This window comes from Bombina bombina, chromosome 2 (assembly GCF_027579735.1).
Source record: "Bombina bombina isolate aBomBom1 chromosome 2, aBomBom1.pri, whole genome shotgun sequence".
Classification (NCBI taxonomy): Eukaryota; Metazoa; Chordata; class Amphibia; order Anura; family Bombinatoridae; genus Bombina; species Bombina bombina.
This window is the reverse complement of record NC_069500.1, coordinates 1115133204-1115157736: the sequence shown is the minus strand read 5'-3', so window position 1 is coordinate 1115157736 and position 24533 is coordinate 1115133204. Positions and strand designations below refer to the sequence as shown.

The 24533-nt window shown below is 43.2% G+C and overlaps 1 long non-coding RNA gene across 1 annotated transcript in view; it reads left to right on the top strand.

Annotated features, from left to right (window-relative positions):
* The window catches only part of LOC128648179 (uncharacterized), a 94793-nt gene that overhangs the window by 64923 nt on the left and 5337 nt on the right, over nt 1–24533 (top strand). Inside the window, exon 2 of the long non-coding RNA XR_008400527.1 lies at nt 13485–13594. This is a non-coding gene — a long non-coding RNA (uncharacterized LOC128648179). The remainder of the gene's footprint in view (nt 1–13484; nt 13595–24533) is intronic.

Sequence of the window (24533 nt, the reverse complement as noted above, 5' to 3'; positions counted from 1 at the left end):
AGTTTAGGGGTACATAGGTAGTTTATGGGTGTTAGTGTACTTTAGAGCACAGTTATTAAGAGCTTTATGAACCGGCGTTAGCCCAGAAAGCTCTTAGCTCCTGGCTTTTCTCTGCGGCTGGAGTTTTGTCGTTAGATTTCTAACTCTCACTTCAGCCAAGACTCTAAATACCGGCGTTAGAAAGATCCCATTGAAAAGATAGGATACGCAATTGGCGTAGGGGATCTGTGGTATGGAAAAGTCGCGGCTGGAAAGTGAGCGTTAGACCCTTTCCTGACTGACTCTAAATACCAGCGGGCGGCCAAAACCAGCGTTAGGACCCCCTAATGCTGGTTTTGACGGCTAACGCAGAACTCTAAATCTAGGCGATAGTATAGTGGCGACGACGTTGGGGGCGGCAGATTAGGGGTTAATAAATGTAGGTAGATGGCGGCGATGTTAGGGGCGGCAGATTAGGGGTTAATAATATTTAACTAGTGTTTGCGATGCTGGAGTATGGCGGTTTAGGGGTTAATATGTTTTTTTATAGTGGCGGCAACGTTGGGGGCGGTAGATTAGGGGTTAATAACATTATGTAGGTGTCGGTGATGTTGTGGCCAGCAGATTAGGGGTTAATAAATATAATGTAGGTGTCGGCGATGTTGGGGGCAGCAGATTAGGGGTTCATAAGTATAATGTAGGTGGCAGGGATGTCCGGAGCGGCAGATTTGGGGTTAATAAGTATAATGAAGGTGTCGTAGATGTCGGGGGAGAAGATAAGGGGTTAATAAGTGTAAGATTAGGGGTGTTTAGACTCGGGGTTCATGTTAGGGTGCTAGGTGTAAACATAAATTTAGTTTCCCCATAGGAATCAATGGGGCTGCGTTACTGAGCTTTACGCTGCTTTTTTGCAGGTGTTACACTTTTTTTTCAGCCGGCTCTCCCCATTGATGTCTATGGGGAAATCGTGCACGAGCACGTACAACCAACTCACTGTTGACTTAAGCAGCGCTGGTATTGGAGTGCGGTATGGAGCACAAGTTTGCTCTATGCTCACTTTTTGCCTAATAACGCCAGGTTTGTAAAAACCTGTAATACCAGCGCTGTAGGAAAGTGAGTGGTGAGAATAACATGGGAGTTAGCACCGCACCCCTCATAATGCAAAACTCGTAATCTAGCTGTATGTTTGTGCCGGTTTGGTTTTGGAAATATTGGGCACTATAAATAATCAAACCCCACCTACTTTGCACCCCATATTATTAATTTTTAAAAACAACTATAACATGTGTTTGTGCTGTGTTTTTGCCGTTAAAACTTTTATTTGTGCTGATTTTTTTTTATGGGGAAATCATGTAACGCGGCACCCATTTTGACTCCGATTTTGCCCTCACCTGACTGTTTCGCCAGGGTTATGCATTCACCTGTTTGTGCCATTTAAATAATTAAATCTTTTATTATAGTTACTGAAATACTAATGATGATTTAAAGATCACAAAACAGTCCATTAGTGCTGCATTTGTCCTGCTTAAAGCTCAGTTGTGTCTCTTTGTTTTTTGTTTTGCCGTTATTGGAGGGACAGTATACACCAATTTTCATATAACGGCATGCAATTGACACTAATATAAAGAATAATATGCAGAGACACTGATATAACAATCTAGTATTAAACCTTTTAAGAACTTACTTAGAAGCTTCCAGTTTAGCACTGTTAAAAAGTTTAGGCAGAGACACCCACTGAAATGGTCTGGAAAGCAAAAAGAACAGACACTCCAACACCCTCCCCTTACACAAACAGTAGCAAGCTGGAGTAGGTAGACAACAGTCTACTTCTAAAACTTTGGAACTTGGCTAGAAGAAATTTAATAACAAGCACCTTGATTACGAGTCTTGCGTTAGCCTTAAAAAGCACAGTTGAGAGGTCCCAACGCTTCTTTTTAACGCCCGCTGGTATTACGAGTCTGGCAGGTACAGGTGTACCGCTCACTTTTATTCCGCGATTTGAGCTTACCGCAAATACCCTTACGTAAATTGCGTATCCTATCTTTTCAATGGGACTTGCATAACGCCGGTATTACGAGTCTTGGAGAAAGTGAGCGATAGACCCTCTCCTGTCAATACTCCTACCGCATTTAAAAGTCAGTAGTTAAGAGTTATATGGGCTAACGCCGTAAAATAAAACTCTTAACTAAAGTGCTAAAAAGTAAACTAACACCCATAAACTACCTATTAACCCCTAAACCGAGCCCCCCCCCCACATCGCAAACACTTAAATACATTTTTTAACCCCTAATCTGCCGACCGGACATCGCCGCCACTTTAATAAATATATTAACCCCTAAACCGCCACACTCCCGCCTCGCAAACACTAGTTCAATTTTATTAACCCTTAATCTGCCGTCCCTAACATCGCCGACACCTACCTACATTTATTAATCCCTAATCTGCCGCCCCAATGTCGCCGCTACTATATTAAATTTATTAACCCCTAAACCTAAGTCTAACCCCCCCTAACTTAAATATCATTTAAATAAAACTAAATAAAATTACTACAATTAAATAAATTATTCCTATTTAAAACTAAATACTTACCTATAAAATAAACCCTAAAATAGCTACAATATAACTAATAGTTACATTGTAGCTAGCTTAGGGTTTATTTTTATTTTACAGGCAACTTTGTTTTTATTTTAACTAGGTACAATAGTTATTAAATAGTTATTAACTATTTAATAACTTCCTAGTTAAAATAAATACAAAAGTACCTGGAAAATAAATCCTAACCTAAATTACAATTACACCAACACTACACTATAATTACAATAATTTACTAAATTACCTGCAATTAACTACAATTAAATAAAATAAAGTACGGAAAAAAACAAACACTAAATTACAAAAAAAAAAAATAATAATTACAAGAATTTTAAACTAATTACACCTAATCTAATCCCCCTAATAAAATAAAAAAGCCCCCCAAAATAATAAAAATCCCTACCCTATACTAAATTACAAATAGCCCTTAAAAGGGCTTTTTGCGGGGCATTGCCCCAAAGTAATCAGCTCTTTTACCTGTAAAAAAAATACAATACCCCCCAACATTAAATCCCACCACCCACACACCTAACCCTACTCTAAAACCCACCCAATCCCCCTTAATAAAACCTAACACTAACCCCTTGAAAATCACCCTACCGAGAGACGTCTTCACCCAGCCGGACACATGTGGTCCTCCAGAGGGGCAGAAGTCTTCATCCGATCCGGGCAGAAGAGGACCTCCAGACAGGCAGAAGTCTTCATCCAGGCGGCATCTTCTATATTCATCCATTCGGAGCGCAGCGGGTCCATCTTGAAGCCAGCCGACGCGGAGCATCCATCCAGACCGACAACTACATGACGAATGACGGTTCCTTTAAATTATGTCATCCAAGATGGCGTCCCTTGAATTCCGATTGGCTGATAGGATTCTATCAGCCAATCGGAATTAAGGTAGGAAAAATCCTATTGGCTGATCCAATCAGCAAATAGGATTGAGCTTGCATTCTATTGGCTGATTGGAACAGCCAATAAAATGAGAGCTCAGTCCTATTGGCTGATTGCATCAGCCAATAAGATTTTTCCTACCTTAATTCCGATTGGCTCATAGAATCCTATCAGCCAATCGGAATTCAAGGGACACCATCTTGGATGACGTCATTTAAAGGAACCGTCATTCGTCGTCGGTCTGGATGGATGCTCCGCGTTGGCTGGCTTCAAGATGGACCCGCTCCGCTCCGGATGGATGAAGATAGAAGATGCCGCCTGGATGAAGACTTCTGCCCGTCTGGAGGTCCTCTTCTGCCCAGATCGGATGGAAACTTCTGCCCCTCTGGAGGACCACTTGTGCCCGGCTGGGTGAAGACGTCTCACTGTAGGGTGATCTTCAAGGGGTTAGTGTTAGGTTTTATTAAGGGGGATTGGGTGGGTTTTAGAGTAGGGTTGGGTGTGTGGGTGGTAGGTTTTAATGTTGGGGGGGTATTGTATTTTTTTACAGGTAAAAGAGCTGATTACTTTGGGGCAATGCCCCGCAAAAAGCCCTTTTAAGAGCTATTTGTAATTTAGTGTAGGGTAGGGCTTTTTTTATTATTTTGGGGGGGCTTTTTTATTTTATTAGGGGGATTAGATTAGGTGTAATTAGTTTAAAATTCTTGTAATTATTTAATTTTTTTCTGTAATTTAGTGGGGTTTTTTTTTGTACTTTAGTTTATTTTATTTAATTGTAGTTAATTGTAGGTAATTTAGTAAATTAATTTAATTATAGTGTAGTGTTAGGTGTAATTTTAACTTAGGTTAGGGTTTATTTTACAGGTAAATTTGTACTTATTTTAACTAGGAAGTTATTAAATAGTTAATAACTATTTAGTAACTATTGTACCTAGTTAAAATAAATACAAAGTTGCCTGTAAAATAAAAATAAACCCTGAGATTGCTACAATGTAACAATGTATGTATTAGTTACATACTGGCGGTGACGTTGTCGGCGGCAGATTAGGGGTTAATAAGTGTAGTTAGGTGGCGCCGACATTTGGGGCAGCAGAGTAGGGGTTAATAAATAAAAAGTAGGTGTCAGCGATGTTGGGGGCATCAGATTAGGGGTTCATAGTGTTAGGTTTTATTAAGGGGGATTGGGTGGGTTTTAGAGTAGGGTTGGGTGTGTGGGTGGTAGGTTTTAATGTTGGGGGGGTATTGTATTTTTTTACAGGTAAAAGAGCTGATTACTTTGGGGCAATGCCCCGCAAAAAGCCCTTTTAAGAGCTATTTGTAATTTAGTGTAGGGTAGGGCTTTTTTTATTATTTTGGGGGGGCTTTTTTATTTTATTAGGGGGATTAGATTAGGTGTAATTAGTTTAAAATTCTTGTAATTATTTAATTTTTTTCTGTAATTTAGTGGGGTTTTTTTTTGTACTTTAGTTTATTTTATTTAATTGTAGTTAATTGTAGGTAATTTAGTAAATTAATTTAATTATAGTGTAGTGTTAGGTGTAATTTTAACTTAGGTTAGGGTTTATTTTACAGGTAAATTTGTACTTATTTTAACTAGGAAGTTATTAAATAGTTAATAACTATTTAGTAACTATTGTACCTAGTTAAAATAAATACAAAGTTGCCTGTAAAATAAAAATAAACCCTGAGATTGCTACAATGTAACAATGTATGTATTAGTTACATACTGGCGGTGACGTTGTCGGCGGCAGATTAGGGGTTAATAAGTGTAGTTAGGTGGCGCCGACATTTGGGGCAGCAGAGTAGGGGTTAATAAATAAAAAGTAGGTGTCGGCGATGTTGGGGGCATCAGATTAGGGGTTCATAGGGATAATGTAGGTGGCGGCGGTGTACCGGAGCGGCAGATTAGGGGTTAATAAGTGTAATATTAGGGGTGTTTAGACTCGGGTTCATGTTAGGGTGTTAGGTGAACGCTGCTTTTTTGCAGGTGTTAGGTTTTTTTTCAGACAATTTTGCCCCATTGATTCCTATGGGGAAATCGTGCATGAGCACGTTTGCCAGCTCACCGCTACTGTAAGCAACGCTGGTATTGATGTGAAATGTGGAGCTAAATTTTGCTCTACACTCACTTTTTTTGCGGCTAACGCCGGGTTTAAAAAACCCCGTAATACCAGCGTTGTTTTAAGTGAGCGATGAGAAAAAACTGCTCGTTAGCAACGCACCCCTGTTACCACAAAACTCATAATCTCAGTGATGGATTGTAAAGTGGACGTGGTTTGATCAAATATAATGCTCAATATTTCCAAAACCAAACCGGCACAAACGTTATTTTTTTTAGCAAATATAATCAGAAACTCAGCACAAACGAATGGCATATTTCTTTTTAAAATTCAATAATGTGTGGTGCAAAGTGGGCGGAGTTTGATCATATATAATGCTCAGTATATCAAAAACTAAACTGGCACAGATGTTCATTTTTGCCTCACAAATAAGCACAAATGCAGCACAAACAAATGGTATATTTGTTTTTTAAAATTTAATGTGCGGTGCAAACCAAACTGCCACAAACATACTTTTTTTGTTCCAGAAATCAGCACATAAACAGCACAAATAAATGGTATATTTGTTTTTTAAAATTTAATGTGCGGTGCAAACCAAACTGCCACAAACATACTTTTTTTGTTCCAGAAATCAGCACATAAACAGCACAAATAAATGGTATATTTGTTTTTAAAATGTAATAATGTGTGGTTCAAAAACGAAACTGGCACAAATGTATATTTTTGCTGCACAAATCTGCACATACAAACGGTATATTTGTTTTTAAAATTTTATAATGTGGGGTGCAAAGTAGGTGGAGTTTGATTATATATAATGCGCAATATTTCTAAAACCAAACCGGCACAATTATATTTTTTTGCGCCACAAATCAGCACAAACGCAGCACAAACAAATGGCATATAAAACCAACCCGACACAAACGTTATTTTTTTAGCACAAATCAGCAGAAACTCAGCACAAACAAAATAGTATATTTGTTTTTAACCCCTTAATGACCACAGCACTTTTCCATTTTCTGTCCGTTTGGGACCAAGGCTATTTTTACATTTTTGCGGTGTTTGTGTTTAGCTGTAATTTTCCTCTTACTCATTTACTTTACCCACACATATTATATACCGTTTTTCTCGCCATTAAATGGAATTTCAAAAGATACCATTATTTTCATCATATCTTATAATTTACTATAAAAAAGATTATAAAATTTGAGGAAAAATTGGAAAACAACACACTTTTTCTAACTTTGACCCCCAAAATCTGTTACACATCTACAACCACCAAAAAACACCCATTCTAAATAGTTTCTAAATTTTGTCCTGAGTTTAGAAATACCCAATGTTTACATGTTCTTTGCTTTTTTTGCAAGTTATAGTGCCATAAATACAACTAGCACTTTGCTATTTCCAAACCACTTTTTTTCAAAATTAGCGCTAGTTGGAACTCTAATATCTTTCAGAAATCCCTGAATATCCATTGACATGTATATATTTTTTTAGAAGACATCCCAAAGTATTGATCTAGGCCCATTTTGGTATATTTCATGCCACCATTTCACCGCCAAATGCGATCAAATAAAAAAAATTGTTCTCTTTTTCACAAATTTTTTCACAAACTTTAGGTTTCTCACTGAAATTATTTACAAACAACTTATGCAATTATAGCATAAATGGTTGTAAATGCTTCTCTGGGATCCCCTTTGTTCATAAATAGCAGACATATATGGCTTTGGCTTTGCTTTTTGGTAATTAGAAGGCTGCTAAATGCCACTGCGCACCACATGTGTATTATGCCCAGCAGTGAAGGGGTTAATTACGGAGCATGTAGGGAGCTTCTAGGGTTAATTTTAGCTTTAGTGTAGTGTATTAGACAACCCCAAGTATTGATCTAGGCCCATTTTGGTATATTTCATGCCACCATTTCACCGCCAAATGCGATCAAATAAAAAAAAAAAAACGCTACATTTTTCACAATTTTAGGTTTCTCACTGAAATTATTTACAAACAGCTTGTGTTGTGTAATTATGGCACAAATGATTGTAAATGCTTCTCTGGGATCCCCTTTGTTCAGAAATAGCAGACATATATGACTTGGCGTTGCTTTTTGGTAATTAGAAGGCCGCTAAATGCTGCTGCGCATCACACGTGTATTATGGCTAACAGTGAAGGGGATAATTAGGTAGTTTGTAGGGAGCTTGCAGGGTTAATTTTAGCTTTAGTGTAGAGATCAGCCTCCCACCTGACACATCCCACCCCCTGATCCCTCCCAAACAGCTCCCTTTCCTCCCCCACCCCACAATTGTCCCCGCCATCTTAAGTACTGGCAGAAAGTCTGCCAGTACTAAATTAAAAGGTTTTTTTTAAAAAAAAATATATTTTTTTAGCATATTTACATATGCTACTGTGTAGGATCCCCCTTAGCCCCCAACCTCCCTGATACCCCCAAAACAGCTCTCTAACGCTCCCCCTCTGCCTTATTGGGGGCCATCTTGGGTACTGGCAGCCCCCGGCCAACCCTGCCCATGATCCTGCCCCCCTCCAGATCACCAGGGCCACCGATGGCCGCCACCCACCTCCCATAACGGCTCCCACCCACCAACAAATATAGCCACCGATCTCCGGTGCATAGAGGGCCACAGAGGAGACCAGACGTACATCTCATGAGCTCCTGTGATATTAATCTACATTTAGCCTAACGGAGAGCTTAATTTATGTTCCCTAACTAATTTAGAGATTTATACTTGTGCAGAGGGTCGGCAACTCTTCCCTATATAGCTCGGTGAAACTTTACATGTGTCCTACAACCACTCTTAAGAACTGCGCTGTCTGGCTTGCCCACGAGGCTGCAGGGACTGCCTGATTTCTAATTATATCGGCATTTACACTGCATCCCTTCCTGCGTAAGCAAATATGGTAGTTACTTATGAGCAGATCCTCATATCTCTAGCCAAACTTGGGGAGAAGATGGATAGCTGTTTCCTGGATTTGCGGCTGGTAGCAGGAGACCAGCTTAAAGGGAATGCTAGCTCAATATCTAAAATGGCGGATAGCAAAGATCTCCCAGAGTTACCCCAGTTCAATTCAAGGGCAATACCCTTAGTGCTTGCAACACCGCAGTCTTACAAGGAGTCTCTTCTACAGGACAGTTCCCTATGTGCCGCGACGGATCTCACAGTACAGAGTGGATGTGTTTTGTTGGCGCAACCTGATGAATGTTCCTATCTCGGAACTGAAGCTCCACACTCCGGTACTCCACCATTTAGAGCTTGCTATCTCCTGACATCACACTGGCTAGGGCAACTAAGGAGGTTGGTGCCGATTCTTGCTGCTCTCTATGGTACACGGAGACAGACGGGACTATGTGGTCGCCACCTTCTGCAACCACTCACACACAGGAATCCTGTAAGTCTGACCTGACGAAGTTGACATCTTGTTGCTGGACACTCAAAAATACAGTCGAAGTGGGCTGAAGATATTGAGAGCCCTAACAAAAGTGTTAGCAAGTCCCTAGTAATCAGACTAACATTGTTATTTATCTCCAATGACTATGTGTTATTACAGCTTCTGAATCCAATGCTGAGCATTTGATATTAGGGCACATTAATGAGAACCGTATTAACCGTGTTATACCTCGTATCAGTTTAATATATCCATTGCTAATAGCACATTTGCTTACTATATCTGCTCTTAGTTAAATGTTCCCTGTCATTTTGCAATATTTAAATATGTTTTAAGGACCTTTCTGTAAAAATGCTAAGGTTCAGTTACAAATGTTTATACTAATTTCTATGCATAGCTAATTTGTCCCAGCTACACATACCCCCTAGAGACATATTGATAGCTATTTATCACTTGAATAATTTGACCCTTTGCAGACTGCCATATACAGACTCTTCACAGAAGACATAGCTCTATTTTTTCTCTACATTAGCAAAGGGATTGGGAGTTTACATTTTCAATGTATTATTTTTGTTTCTCCTGTCTACAGATACCTGTACTTATCTTTAACGGCTGTACCCCTAGTCTTTTATATGAGGCCCTTTTGTTTATATACTAACGGTCCACTTAGAACTTAGTGAAACCTGAGCTCTACGCTTTGTCTGAGACCGCGATAGGTATATAGGCCATATAACACACAACCCGTCCGTATCTCCCACCCTGGCCACATATTAGCTTCCTGTGACAGGGCATTTATAATTTGCTAGTTACATATATATTGACTTTCATGTTCACCCAGTCACTATAAAGTTTGATACGCTACAGTGGAGACTAAAGGTATTGTGAGTCATCTCTAATATTTAATCCATTTTTCTTACACCAAAATCTATCTATTTACTTAGACATGCAGCTTCTAGAGATGCCTCAGGGTAAAGTTATTTACCATCTACCTTGCAGTCCGATATATTCAGATGTATAGGTATCTGTTTTGTTGCCTAAATGTTGTGTTATATTTATATTATTTGTTATTGGCTATCATTATCTGCGACTGTATGACTTTCATCCCTAATTTATCTATGCTCCTGCTCACGTTATTAGCACATAATAGTTGTCCTGGTTGAGCCTCTCTCCTCCCTTTCCCGCTGGTACTTAATGCCTGCGGGTCATATCCCTTCTCCTTTTTCCCACATCGCCTATAGGTGGCACTCCCCTAGGAGAGGGGCTCACCCAGAGGTCCCCCAGACTCCAACTATTCTAACGTCCCCCCTCCACTTAATATTATATTATATGTTTTCAGGCTCCCGCTATAGGAGTACAAGGGTTTAGATGAGTGTGATTATGTTCATATTAAGTAATAATACTCTAGTCCCAACTAAATTTGCTCCTGGTGCGGACATACTAACTGGCTCCGCCCCCCACCCCTATTACATTTTGAGCGGCTCTTGCCCGCTGCATCCCCCTTCCCCATATAACTATAGAGTTACCTCCTCCCTAGTCTTACCCTTATCTGAATAGATACCTTACTTCTCTTTGTATATAGCTAGGAGAGGGCCATTTTTGCTTATATTACATTTATTATACTCTAAAACAAAACCGAAGTCTCTTTATGTGATAGCCCACATTTTATGGAAATGTTTGAGATACTAGAATTCATTGTCTCCTAATTATGCTCTGTATACATTGACTTGTGAATGTTTTGAGACATACCCTATACTCTGTATTTGTTTATGACTTCAATAAAAAAAATGAAAAAAAAAATGAATCTGGCACAAATGTTCATTTTTGCTGCACAAATTAGCACAAATAAATTATATATATATTTTATATTTAATAATGTGGGGTGCAAAGTAGGTGGAGTTTGATCAATATATAATGCTTAATATTTCCAAAACCTTCCAAAACCAAACTGCCACAAACATACCTTTTTTTGCAACACAAATAAGCATAAACAAATGCTACATTTATTTTTTAAAATGTAATAATGTTTGGTGCAAAGTGGGCAGAGTTTGAAAAAATAAAACTGGCACAAATGTTCATTTTTGCTGCACAAATCAGCACAAAGGCAGCACATACAAATGGTATATTTGTTATTAAAAATGTATAATGTGGGGTGCAAAGTAGGCGGAGTTTGATCAGATATAATGCTCAATATTTCCAAAACCAAACTGGCACAAACGTACATTTTTGCAACACAAATCAGCACAAACACAGCACAAGCAAATGGTATATTTTCTTTTCAAATGTAATAACATGGATTGCAAAATGAGCGGGATTGGATCAAATATAATGCTTAATATTTCCAAAACCAAGCCAGCACAGACATTCAATTTTTGAGCACAAATCAACAGAATCTCAGCACAAACAAATGGTATATTTGTTTTTAAACTGTAATAAGGTGGAGTGCAAAGTGGGCAGACTTCAATAATATTTGCTTAATATCTCCAAAACCAAACTGGCACTAATGTTAATTTTTGAAGCACAAATCAACAGAAACACAGCACAAATTAATGGTATATTTGTATTCACATTTTAAAAACATGAAGTGCCAACATTACACAGCTGAGGCGTATTGGATGGCGGGTTACATAATTTTCACTGACAAATAACAAACTGTTTTAACTAAAAAACCAAAATAATACAAATTTTAATGGCACGAACTGGCACAAACACAGCACTAACCAACCGGCCAGTTTCATGTGCTTAGGCTGTTGTAAGGGGGCTGGGTGACCTTTAGTGACCTTTATTAAATCGGTAATAAATCATAACAAAATGAGATAGAATTGAAATTTAAACGGCACCAACCAGCACAAACACAGCACTAACCAACCAGCCTTGTTTCATGTATTTTGGCTGTTGTAGTAACATGGCCACTAATGATGACATAATTATTGATGTACCTCAATTCATTTTGCGGGTTTTTTTGCGCTCTAACACATCAGGGAGGTAAGTTCACATTCTGGGGTTGATTTATTAAGCAGTTGCATCGAAGCCCCATCGTTTCAGGTCCGCCTGAAACGCAAGTTAAGAAGCATTGGTTGTAAGACAGCTGCTCCTTAACTTCCCGCCACCTTTTAGGTGGTGGACTGAAATCATCCCGATCCGATCAAGATGATTGACGGTCCCTGCTAGCGGCCGATTGGCCGCCAGTGAGCAGGGGCGGCATTGCGCAAGCATTTTACCAGAAATGCCTATGCAATGTTAAATGCTGACAGTGTATGCTGTCGGCATTTAGCAAGGTTTAGCGGAAATATTTTGCTACAGAGTATCATGTCCGCTCGACCATTAATAAATCTACCCTTTATATGTCACGTTTGTCATGAAAACACTTGTCTGAGGAAGGGGATTTCTAATATCCTCGAAACTTGAAAAATTATTAAAACTTGATAAATTATTTGAAAGTTCATCATAAGTCCTGCGAGTGCTGAGCCATTTTTCGGAAAAAAATAAAAAAATAATGATATATTCTATATATATTCACATATAGTTTTACCATACATATTTGTTTAAGTTTTTATTTCATTTGTAAATACATGTTCATCTTTCCCTTTTTTCCTCATTGTTTGGTTTATCAGAATTTTTAGTATGTCTCTTTCAGATGACACTGAACATTTTTTGACAGATCAATCTGTCTACATGGATTCATTTTTCTTTAGCTTTTTTTTTATTTTATTTTTTTTTAGGGTGGGGGGGGGGTAAGAGAACCAAAAAGATTTTTATAATATTGAACATTTTTTTTAAATTGCCCTCAAGAAATCTCCTATGATTCTGACTTTGATAAATATTTAAAAAAATAAACACTTTTTTAGAGAGCCTCTACAAAACATTTTTCTTAATCTGGAAATATTTTTCTAGACTCTTTGGAAATCCATCCACCTGAGGACATTAAACACCCTAGATTCTCACAGTGGTACCCCTTGCAAGAAGTGGCTAATTATATTGAATATTATATTTGGACTCCCCTTTCAAAAGAAGTTAGCTCTAAACGTAAAGCTTTGTGTCCCCACCCATCTCTTCCTAACAATTTTGTTACTACCCAAAATATGCCTTAATGTCTTTAGCTCTCCAGTTGCCAGTATAAAACAAAGCTCAAACGGGCTCCTCAGAGCTTATCAAGATAAGCTTTTGGATGCTATTGGCCCAATGGCAAAAATATTTGAATTTTCTTAAGAGCCATTTCTACAAATTCTTTGTTGCTTTTCTCAGTTATTACGGAGTGGATTCAGAGAGCAAATGTATTTGTTGGTAATGTCAATTCAGCTATAACTTCTGAAAGACAAAGGTCTATTCTTAGAACAATGAATCCAAAATTAACATATTTTACTAAAAATTAGACATCTGATGACCCAAATGGTCTTTCATTTGGAGAAGCCTATTTACAAAGACTTAATTAATATGCAAAAAAAAAATGTTACCTTTGTTATCAAAAACTAAGACCACAGTTAAAATGAACTTTGTTCACAATATAGAAACTTTTTTTAAAAGGCCCAGGAAACACATGACCTGTTTTTTCACCTGTCCCACTCACAATTCCAGATCTCAATACATTCAAGTTGAACAACAACCTCCAGCAAAATCTTCTTTCCAACTAGAAGGCACCCCGGGTCTCCAGAGGTTTCAGAAGTCAAAGATGTGCCAGATAAAATGTACGTGATTTTCTAGCTCCTTTCACTTGCTGATGTTCTAAAATGGAAATTACTTTGTTTAAGTCCTTGGGTTGTCTAACTCTTTCAAGGGTACTTATAGATTTCATAGTTTTTACACATGAGATTGTTTAGCAATAGTCTTTTACACCAAGGGCTAGATTATGAGTGGAGCGATATTTATCACTCCCGCTCACGTGTTAACTCCGCTAGACAGAGGCTTTTTGTATTACAAGTTAAAAGTAAAAAAGTTATCGCACGAGCATATTAATGTGTTCCTCTATAGACTTCAAAAAATCGCAAAAAACACCCTACTTGCTAGCAAACCTGATCACTTTTAACCAAAGTGGGCTAAACTGACATGAAATATGAATATTTCACATGCCAATGTTCTACACATAGCAGAATATGTTATATTTGGTCAGCCAACATGCTAATATCTAAATCCAGAAAATATAAATTTGTTAAACAAGCTTTTAATTTAAATTGAAGATTTCTCATGTTTGCCTTCATCTTCTCAAACAAACTCTTTAGTTCTTCCTTAGTACCCTTGCACCCTTACCTGTCTCAAATTCAGTTTTTTTGAGAAAATATTTTCCAAAAAAAACCCTGGAGAGATCTACATAATGTGGGGCAAATCTGGTTCCCATAGCAATCCCACAGAGGGCCAGATTACAAGTAAAATGCTAAAAAAAAGAATCTGCTCTTGTGCTACCTGCACTCAAAGTAAAAAATGTACATGGCCGCCTTAGTGTATTAGTGTATTTTGAAAGTAAAAATATGCGTGCAAGCGGAAGACTCAGGCGCGCTAACTTAAGAATTTAGGATATTGTGACTACGCTTAACCCTTCAACACATTGGCCTCTAGTTATCGACCTGTCTACTTACCTGCATTCGCCGGCCCCAATACGCTCGCCTAACATTGCCTCCGCGGACCTGAATACGTTCGCCAAAGTACGGTGCAATGAGCAGCGGACTGTTGTTATCTGACAGTCATCGATCTCTCTGCCTATCGGCTTATTCACAGCTTTCTTGCTAGCCTGTCACTAAGCACCCACACTATAACCGCCGCTCCCGGACCCCTCCGCAACTATAATAAACTTATTAACCCCTAAACCGCCGCTCCCGGACCCCGCCGCCACTATAATAAATATATGAATCCCTAAACCGCCGCTCCTAGACCCCACCGCCACCTACATTATACCTATTAACCCCTAATCTGCCGCCCCCTATACCGCCGCCACCTACATAAAGTTATTAACCCCTATCCTGCCGATCCCTGCCGCAAATAAATTAATTGTTTAACCCCTAAACCGCCGCACCCAGAGCCCTCCGCCACCTACATTACATTTATTAACCCCTATCCTGCCCGCCTACCCCGCCGCCACCTACAGTACATTGATTAACCCCTAATCTACCCCCCCTACACCGCCCCCAATATATTAAATGAATTAACCCCAAAACCTAAGTCTAACCCTAACAACCCCCTAACTTAAATATTATTTAAAATAATCTAAATAAATATTCATATAATTAAAAAAATGAATCCTATTTAAAACTAAATACTTACCTATCAAATAAACCCTAAGATAGCTACAATATAATTAATAATTACATTATAGCTATTTTAGGGTTTATTTTTATTTTACAGGCAACTTTGTTTTTATTTTAACTAGATACAATAGCTATTAAATAGTTAATAACTATTTAATAGCTACCTAGTTAAAATAAATACAAATATACCTGTAAAATAAATCCTAACCTAAGTTACAATTACACCTAACACTACACTATCATTAAATAAATAAAATTAATTAACTAGAATTACCTAACATTAAATAAAATTAATTAAAAATAACTAAAGTACAAAAAAATAAAACCTCTAAATTACAGAAAATAAAAAAAATTACAAGAATTTTAAACTAATTACACTACTACTGCCTGCATTGTCTGTGTGCATGAGACTTGCTAATTTGTGTTTACCTGGGACCTTTCTAAGCTCATATTGATGTGGCAATTGCCTTCCTTAATCAGTCATTTATAAACCGTTTCCTCTCCTGCTCTAGATACCAGTATTGCTCAGATTAGGTAATGTTGTTGGGGTCAATCCCCTTTTCAGATTAGCTTTAGAGCAATCCGTGTATTCTCTGAGCCCTGAGGGTTACGGTGTATTTGAATTATTACCCAGGGAAGTAATTCTGTTTTTGAAGTCTCACACACACAGTCCTGATCTGTTTCTTAATCTAAGTTTTAAATGTATGTCTCACATATTTATGTTATACATTTGGTATTATTTACCACCCTTTTTATTCTATCATTAGTAAAAGTTACGTTTTAATAACCAGTTCTTGACAGAATCAAGTTTTCAATGCATACTGTTACTTAAGGGTCAAATCGCCATGACTTCATTCCCATCTTACCCAATAAAGACACAGACACATATTTGGAGGTATAAGACCGTGAAGCAAGGTCGCGTTTATTAAACAGAACCAGGCAAACTCTAAACTTATTAACTTGAGAAGCTTAAGGCTTATATATATATATGGGTGGCGGCATCTGAGGCTAAACTATATTCTAAGCCTAACCATAATTTAGTATATATATATATACAACCAGCGTAGTGAGGTCACCGGCCCGGATTGGTTGTTGCAATGCTCCTGCCGAGCATTGCCCTTCAGAGGCTGGCATCATCCACAAGGGGTTTCTAGGTCAGCAGGCCCGCGGGGAGAGGCGTTACAAGCTGCGACTTGCAACATCATGCCCCTCCCATTAGCTCGACCACACCCTCGCGGAAACTATAAACATTATTCGTCCGGGACCCCGCCACGCCAGCCGATGATTTCTACTCTTATGCTAGCAAATTGCTCCGTACCCATAAAGGTCATCATTTAGACGTAAGACGCACAACATACGCCCATGATGTGGAGCTAAAAATTACCACTTTGGACTTAAGATCAGCTAGCCTGAGTAGGCATGCCCCTGCCAAAGTCCTAACAAAACCACCCTAATGGCAGCTGTTCCCTCAGTGCCGCCCCCCTTCCTGCAACAAAATATCAAACATGTTAACAACAAGGGAGGGATGGGCGGGGAAAAAACCTTTCTCCAGCAGTTGCAGACAAGAAAGAGGAAGTGTTCCAGCATCCATACACTTTTATAACAGGTAAGAGTCCCCACCCCACATATTGCAACAATTGTTGCAACTCACACACTGCACAGCTTAACATTTCAGTCAGGCAGCATAACCCTTAAGACGCTACATGCACAAATATGCCTTCCACTACCATAAGGGTCAAATCGCTATGACTTCATTCCCATCTTACCCAATAAAGACACAGACACATATTTGGAGGTATAAGACCGTGAAGCAAGGTCGCGTTTATTAAACAGAACCAGGCAAACTCTAAACTTATTAACTTGAGAAGCTTAAGGCTTATATATACAGGGAGTGCAGAATTATTAGGCAAATTAGTATTTTGACCACATCATCCTCTTTATGCATGTTGTCTTACTCCAAGCTGTATAGGCTCGAAAGCCTACTACCAATTAAGCATATTAGGTGATGTGCATCTCTGTAATGAGAAGGTGTGTGGTCTAATGACATCAACACCCTATATCAGGTGTGCATAATTATTAGGCAACTTCCTTTCCTTTGGCAAAATGGGTCAAAAGAAGGACTTGACAGGCTCAGAAAAGTAAAAAATAGTGAGATATCTTGCAGAGGGATGCAGCACTCTTAAAATTGCAAAGCTTCTGAAGCGTGATCATCGAACAATCAAGTGTTTCATTCAAAATAGTCAAAATAGTCAACAGGGTCGCAAGAAGCGTGTGGAAAAACCAAGGCGCAAAATAACTGCCCATGAACTGAGAAAAGTCAAGAGTGCAGCTGCCAAGATGCCACTTGCCACCAGTTTGGCCATATTTCAGAGCTGCAACATCACTGGAGTGCCCAAAAGCACAAGGTGTGCAATACTCAGAGACATGGCCAAGGTAAGAAAGGCTGAAAGACGACCACCACTGAACAAGACACACAAGCTGAAACGTCAAGACTGGGCCAAGAAATATCTCAAGACTGATTTTTCTAAGGTTTTATGGACTGATGAAATGAGAGTGAGTCTTGATGGGCCAGATAGATGGGCCCGTGGCTGGATTGGTAAAGGGCAGAGAGCTCCAGTCCGACTCAGCCGCCAGCAAGGTGGAGGTGGAGTACTGGTTTGGGCTGGTATCATCAAAGATGAGCTTGTGGGGCCTTTTCGGGTTGAGGATGGAGTCAAGCTCAACTCCCAGTCCTACTGCCAGTTTCTGGAAGACACCTTCTTCAAGCAGTGGTACAGGAAGAAGTCTGCATCCTTCAAGAGAAACATGATTTTCATGCAGGACAATGCTCCATCACATGCGTCCAAGTACTCCAAAGCGTGGCTGGCAAGAAAGGGTATAAAAGAAGAAAATCTAATGACATGGCCTCCTTGTTCACCTGATCTGAACCCCATTGAGAACCTGTGGTCCATCATCAAATGTGAGATTTACAAGGAGGGAAAACAGTACACCTCTCTGAACAGTGTCTGGGAGGCTGTGGTTGCTGCTGCACGCAATGTTGATGGTGAACAGATCAAAACACTGACAGAATCCATGGATGGCAGGCTTTTGAGTGTCCTTGCAAAGAATGGTGGCTATATTGGTCACTGATTTGTTTTTGTTTTGTTTTTGAATGTCAGAAATGTATATTTGTGAATGTTGAGATGTTATATTGGTTTCACTGGTAAAAATAAATAATTGAAATGGGTATATATTTGTTTTTTATTAAGTTGCCTAATAATTATGCACAGTAATAGTCACCTGCACACACAGATATCCCCCTAAAATAGCTATAACTAAAAACAAACTAAAAACTACTTCCAAAACTATTCAGCTTTGATATTAATGAGTTTTTTGGGTTCATTGAAAACATGGTTGTTGTTCAATAATAAAATGAATCCTCAAAAATACAACTTGCCTAATAATTCTGCACTCCCTGTATATGGGTGGTGGCATCTGAGGCTAAACTATATTCTAAGCCTAACCATAATTTAGTATATATATATATATACAACCAGCGTAGTGAGGTCACCGGCCCGGATTGGTTGTTGCAATGCTCCTGCCGAGCATTACCCTTCAGAGGCTGGCATCATCCACAAGGGGTTTCTAGGTCAGCAGGCCCGCGGGGAGAGGCGTTACAAGCTGCGACTTGCAACATCATGCCCCTCCCATTAGCTCGACCACACCCTCGCGGAAACTCCCATAATGGAGCTCTTGCCGCCACACCTAGGGATAGCTAACTGACATGCCGCCTCAACGCGCCAGCTAGATTAGCCAAAAATAGCTCTAAGCCCTCCTCTGTTAAATGAACCCCGTCCGGCCTGTACAGCCGCTTGCAGTCCCCCAAGATGTTATCGTGCCTGATTACAAAACGACCTTCCTTCACGATCAACCTCCCCACATCCCTGTTCAACTTCTTCCGAATACGGTAGGCTGAACGGTGCACTCTCACATGCCGCCACTGCAAGCGTGCAATCACATTTGACCAGGCCACTCGCACTCCCGGGAAATGCACTTTCAACCAACGTACATCCAATTGAATGATGTTCACCAACTCCAACACAGGCAAACTCCCCACATCATTTCCCCCAAGATGCAGCACTATCAATGAAGGCCGCCCCCAACGAAGGAAGGCCTCCTCCAGGAGACCCTGCAAATCACTCCACAACATTCCCCTTTTTCCCAGCCATCTAATTGAAACCGCATCTGGACGAAATCCCAGCTGCTGGCTGCCCGGGCGCTTCAAATTGTGAATGGCCGCCCAGTGAACGTACGAGTGGCCGACTATCCACGCTCTACAAGGAGGGGCTCTTACACCTAAAATCAACAAAAATCCACATTACTAAGTCCCGGTCCACTTGTCCATACCCCCCCCCCTTTTTCAACTATCTACACTTTACTCTGAAGGGGTCTAATGTATGACCTATACCGCTTGGAACTCCACCTTCCCAATTTCTTAATCTCTCGCTCCGATGCCCCAGCCGCAGCTGCGCTGGTGGCCGCTCCAATGCAAAAGGAGTGGGGAGTGATGAGCCCAGGGTCCAAGCCGACCCTCTTAGCCACTTCCTCCAACACCCTCCGAAACTGGAATCTGGACAAGTTAGACCCATCCGCATGAATAAAAAACTGCCCTGAACTCCCTGGCCTCCTAACCGAAAATTCAGAAGCGAACCGGACGGGGCAAAACTCCACAGACCCGACATGCTGCGCTTGGACACCACAACCTACCGCCGACCTGGTTGGACTAACTATCTCGCCTACTCTCAAAGCCCCAAAGAAAGCAACCGCAAACGCCGCCCTAAACAAAGCAACCTCATACTCATCCGCGCACACTTCTGGCAGCGCTGCCAATAACGCCCCCAGCCGCTGAATTGTAATGGGCTCTCGCCGATCCGCTGACTTAGCCTCTATCCTACCCCAACCTTTCATTTCCTGCCTAACCAGGAAAGCATTCGTCCCATCCTGGATACCCCTCCATTTGGCAAAAAAGGATAAAGCAGGTAGCCTTCCCTGCATGGATCCTTTCCTACAGCCACCTTCCTTCAAACACACCATCCACTCAAGCAACAAAGCTGGGGATCCGGATTCCACCGGGACGCCCTTACCCTTGAGGAAGACTTCCCATTCCACCCAGTACTTGCCGTAGGCCTTCCAGGTAGCAGGTGCCAGTGACGCCTGAACCATCGAAGTCAGCACGTCCCCCCTTCCGCCACCTGCCAAAGAAAGGAAGGACAAGGAGTACCAACCTTTGCTGCCCTTGGTGCCAATTTCCTGAATGCCTCCCATTGGCCTCGCGACAACGCGTCTGCCAATACGTTATCAACCCCAGGCACATGCCGCGCCGAAAAGTCAATGTTGTGCTGCAAGCACCGCAGCACCACCCAACGAAGGTAACGCACCACAACAGGGGAAGAGGCTGAAAGATTGTTGATAGCAAACATGACGCTCAGATTGTCGCACCAGAATATTACATTCTGGTTTGCTAATTGCCGCCCCCATAACTCAATGGCTACGACAATAGGGAACAACTCCAGGAGTGTAAGGTTCCTGGTCCATCCCCTCTCAACCCAGGCCCCAGGCCACTCCCCGGCGCTCCAGGCACCGTTGAAGTAAGCCCCATAACCCTTCGCTCCCGCCGCATCCGTGAACAGATGCAGAGCCTAACTAGATGTCCTCACTTGCCTCCATAACAAGACCCCATTGAAATCCTCCAGGAACAACTCCCAGATTCTCAAATCCTCCTTCATATCTGGAGACACCGGACAAGACTTGCGGCTTCCGCTATCCCCTTTTAGAGGGCCCTCCAACCTCCTGTTGAATACTCTGCCCATCGGGATAACTTTGCACGTGAAATTGAGCAAACCCAGTAAACACTGCAACTCTTTTATCGAGAGCCGGTCAGCCGCCGCAGCCGAAGAAACCGTGGCCAGCATTCGAACCACCTTATCCCTTGGCAACCTGCACTGCCTTTCTACAGTATTGATCTCGATACCCAGAAACGTCAGGCAAGTGCATGGCCCCTGGGTCTTGTCCTCCGCCAATGGGACCCCAAAACGCGCAAATAGGGCTCTCATCACTGACATGAGCCGCGCGCACTCAGACGACCCAGCTCTGCCGATTAGCAGAAAATCATCCAGGTAATGGGCTATAAGCCCACCACGCGCTTCCGAAAACACAGTTCAGTGCAGGAATGTGCTAAACATCTCTAAAAATGCGCATGAGACCGAGCAACCCATCGGGAGACAACGATCTACATAGTAAGCACCCTCGAACCAGCATCCCATCAACCGAAAGGATGCTGGATGAATAGGCAACAAACGGAAGGCCGACTCAATATCGAGCTTCGCCAAGAGTGCCCCAACACCAGCCTGTTGCACCAAAACCATTGCTTGGTCAAACGACTGATAAAAAACTGAGCTAACCTCCGGGTTGATTGCATCATTGACCGAATTACCTTTCGGGTATGATAGATGCTGAATCAACCGGAATTTCCCTGCTTCCTTCTTCGGAACAACCCCCAGTGGGGAGACCACCAAACCCTCAATGGGTGGCTCCCGAAAGGGGCCCACCATCCGACCTAAACTCAGTTCTTTGCCCAGTTTATCCCTCACTCCGTCAGGGTAGTCATACGCTGACTTGAGGTTCCACTTCTGACGCACCCCAATCACCGGACCTACCACTGGAATGAGGAAACCCTCGCGCAGCCCGGCCAGGAGAAGCTCTCCCGCCCTCCTGTCCGGGTATGCCCTGAGCCATGGCTCAAGGGCGGCCACCCTCAACGGCGTTGGTGCCCTTCGCCCCAGCAGCCCCCCTGCCGGCTCCGCGGCCCCCCGTCTCTTTTTGTCTAGCACATTCGGTCCCTGGGTGACCAGCTCCACAGTATATGCAGGAGTGTCGAAAGGAGCAGTTCGCTCCTCGGTCACACTTCCCGTCATTAAACTTCCAACACTCTCACCCTTTTCTCTTGACTCCTCCCATCTGCTTACTCCCCCCTGCCCTTGCACCTGAAGGGGGGGAGGGGGAGCTCTCCGAACCCAAGCGCTGCCATAAATGCACATCCGTGGTGCCAAAGGTCAGCAAAGGGTTCCCCACCATCTTACTTCTATAATCCGCATCATAAGACCGCCACACCCCCTCCTTATACGTCTTATGGACAAACTCAATAGTTTCCATATATTTTAACACGTCAACACGCACCTCCGGCTTCGCCTCTACCAGGCAAGAAGCCAAAACCCTAAAGCACGTGCGCCACTCGTCCATTGTCTCCGGTCTCTTGACCTTTTTTGGACCGGAGCCGTCCTCGCTCCGCTCCTTGGCCTTATGGGCTTCCAGCGACAAATCGAAAATGTGCAGATATTTGCCATCTCTAATTTTTTTGATCGTCTTAGCTTTAAGGGGAGAATGCAATGAATGCACATTGCAGGGGTAAGCATCCCCTTGCAGCGCCACTTTCCTGTCTGCCACCGCCAAGCTGACAGCCCCTGACCCTACCTGCTGACCAACACTCACTGAGTCCCCCATCTGCACTCCCCCACCCGGAGCTAGCCTCAATTCCTGCCTCTGTTGCCCGGCTACCAACCTACGCAGATACTTCAATACCCGTTTTTGAGGTTTAGACACTGGCCCTAAGGAGTCGTCACTCTCAGAGCCAGTGTCACTAGATGAACCACCCGCACCCTCCCCCAGCACCCCACACAATGCAAGCTCACCTGCTCCTGTCGCCGCCGGGGGAAGAGCCTCCTGGCTTGGTCCGGTCCTCTGAGTCACCTCATGCCTAGAATCATGTCCAACTGCCACCACAGCGGCCCCGCTCACCTGGGAAAACAAAACAGAATCGGGAGCACCAGGGATCAAGGAATGGGCACCACCCCCTCCCGCTACAGAACTACCTTGCTGACCACCCACCGGGACCCCAACTCCCAACTGCACCGCTCCACCCGCCCCTGAGTTTCCAACCGCTGCCCCATGACCACACGCCCGCCCCCTGCGCCCAACTCCAACATGACCAGGGTCCAACCCCCCAGCGCTGACCGGCACTGTATGCTGATGCCCCCCCGCCCCGGAGGGACCCCCGTACGGCCCTTGGGCCAAAATTGATGCCAACCTAAAAATTTCCCCCATCACATCCTGCTGTCCTCTCCCTAGAGGCTCATGCCCAACTTGCAGCCCGCCAACCATCTGATTACTGCCCCCAGCAGGGCCAAACTCCAGTCCCCCACTTCCATACAAACCCGGCACTGCCATAGCTGCCTGACCCTCCCCGCCCCAGTGCCCCACACCAACAGGTCCCATATTACCACAAACACCAAGGCCTACGGAAGCCCCAGCCTGATGCTCAGACCCACCATTGCCAGCACCCGTATGCCTACCATGCGCCCCCACCATTGCCCCCATCTGCCAAGTGCCTGTCCCCTCGAGACCGCTCACCGCCGCAGCCTGTCCGGTGCTGCCCCTCCCGGATCCCAGGGCTCCCGACTCACCTCTCGCGCCGCCATCCGTCGCCTGCACTCCACCGCGCCCAAAACCGGAAATCACCCGCGCCTACCACCGACCGGAGGACTCCGCCGAGGGACGAAGCACCGCCCATCGCTCCGGCCTGAACCATGCCGCCGACCGCCGAAACACCCGCCAGACCACCGGAGACGATGCCGGACTGCTCCACACCCGCCGCGACGCCCAGGCCCGCTCCCGCCGAAAGGGCCTGGATTAAGGCCACGACCGCCTCCCGTGCCGCCTCAGGGACAGGTAAGTTAGGTAAGTACCCGTCCCAAGGAGGGGCCGCAGACCCACCGATACCACCACCAACAGAGGGGGCACCGTGCGGGCCGCGATCACCGCCGCCTAAAGCCACCGGGGTTGGGGAGGGACCCACTAGGCCACCAGGTGCAACCACGCGGTGTAGGCCCGAAGGCCCCGCGCTCAAATTTAGGCACACCCGCTCCCCTTGCAAATCAAGGCCCTCATGTTCCCGGGCAACTAGCGACCCTGCAGGCCCAACACACGACCTGCCTAATTGCCCACGGCCCTGCGCCACGTGCCCCCGCTCGGGGCCTACCCGCCCCGATACCGCCAAAGGACCCGAGCTAGGCCCCCCGCCCGACGCAAGCTGCTCGGCCCTAAACACCTCTGGGAGGCCGATTGAGCCAACCGGAGACACTTCCACCCCCCCATCGCTTCCACCACCCCCTGAAACCAACCCAGAATCCTCCAAATCCTCCCCCTGGGACCCAGGGAAAAGGGAAGGGGAGGAAGACACTCCAGAGGGCTCCCCAGAATCCCGGGAAGGGGTGAGGCTAGGGCCTACCACCTCACTACCTAAACTGCCACCTCTCCCCCTCACAGTTACTCGCCGTGCCACTGGCGAAGACTC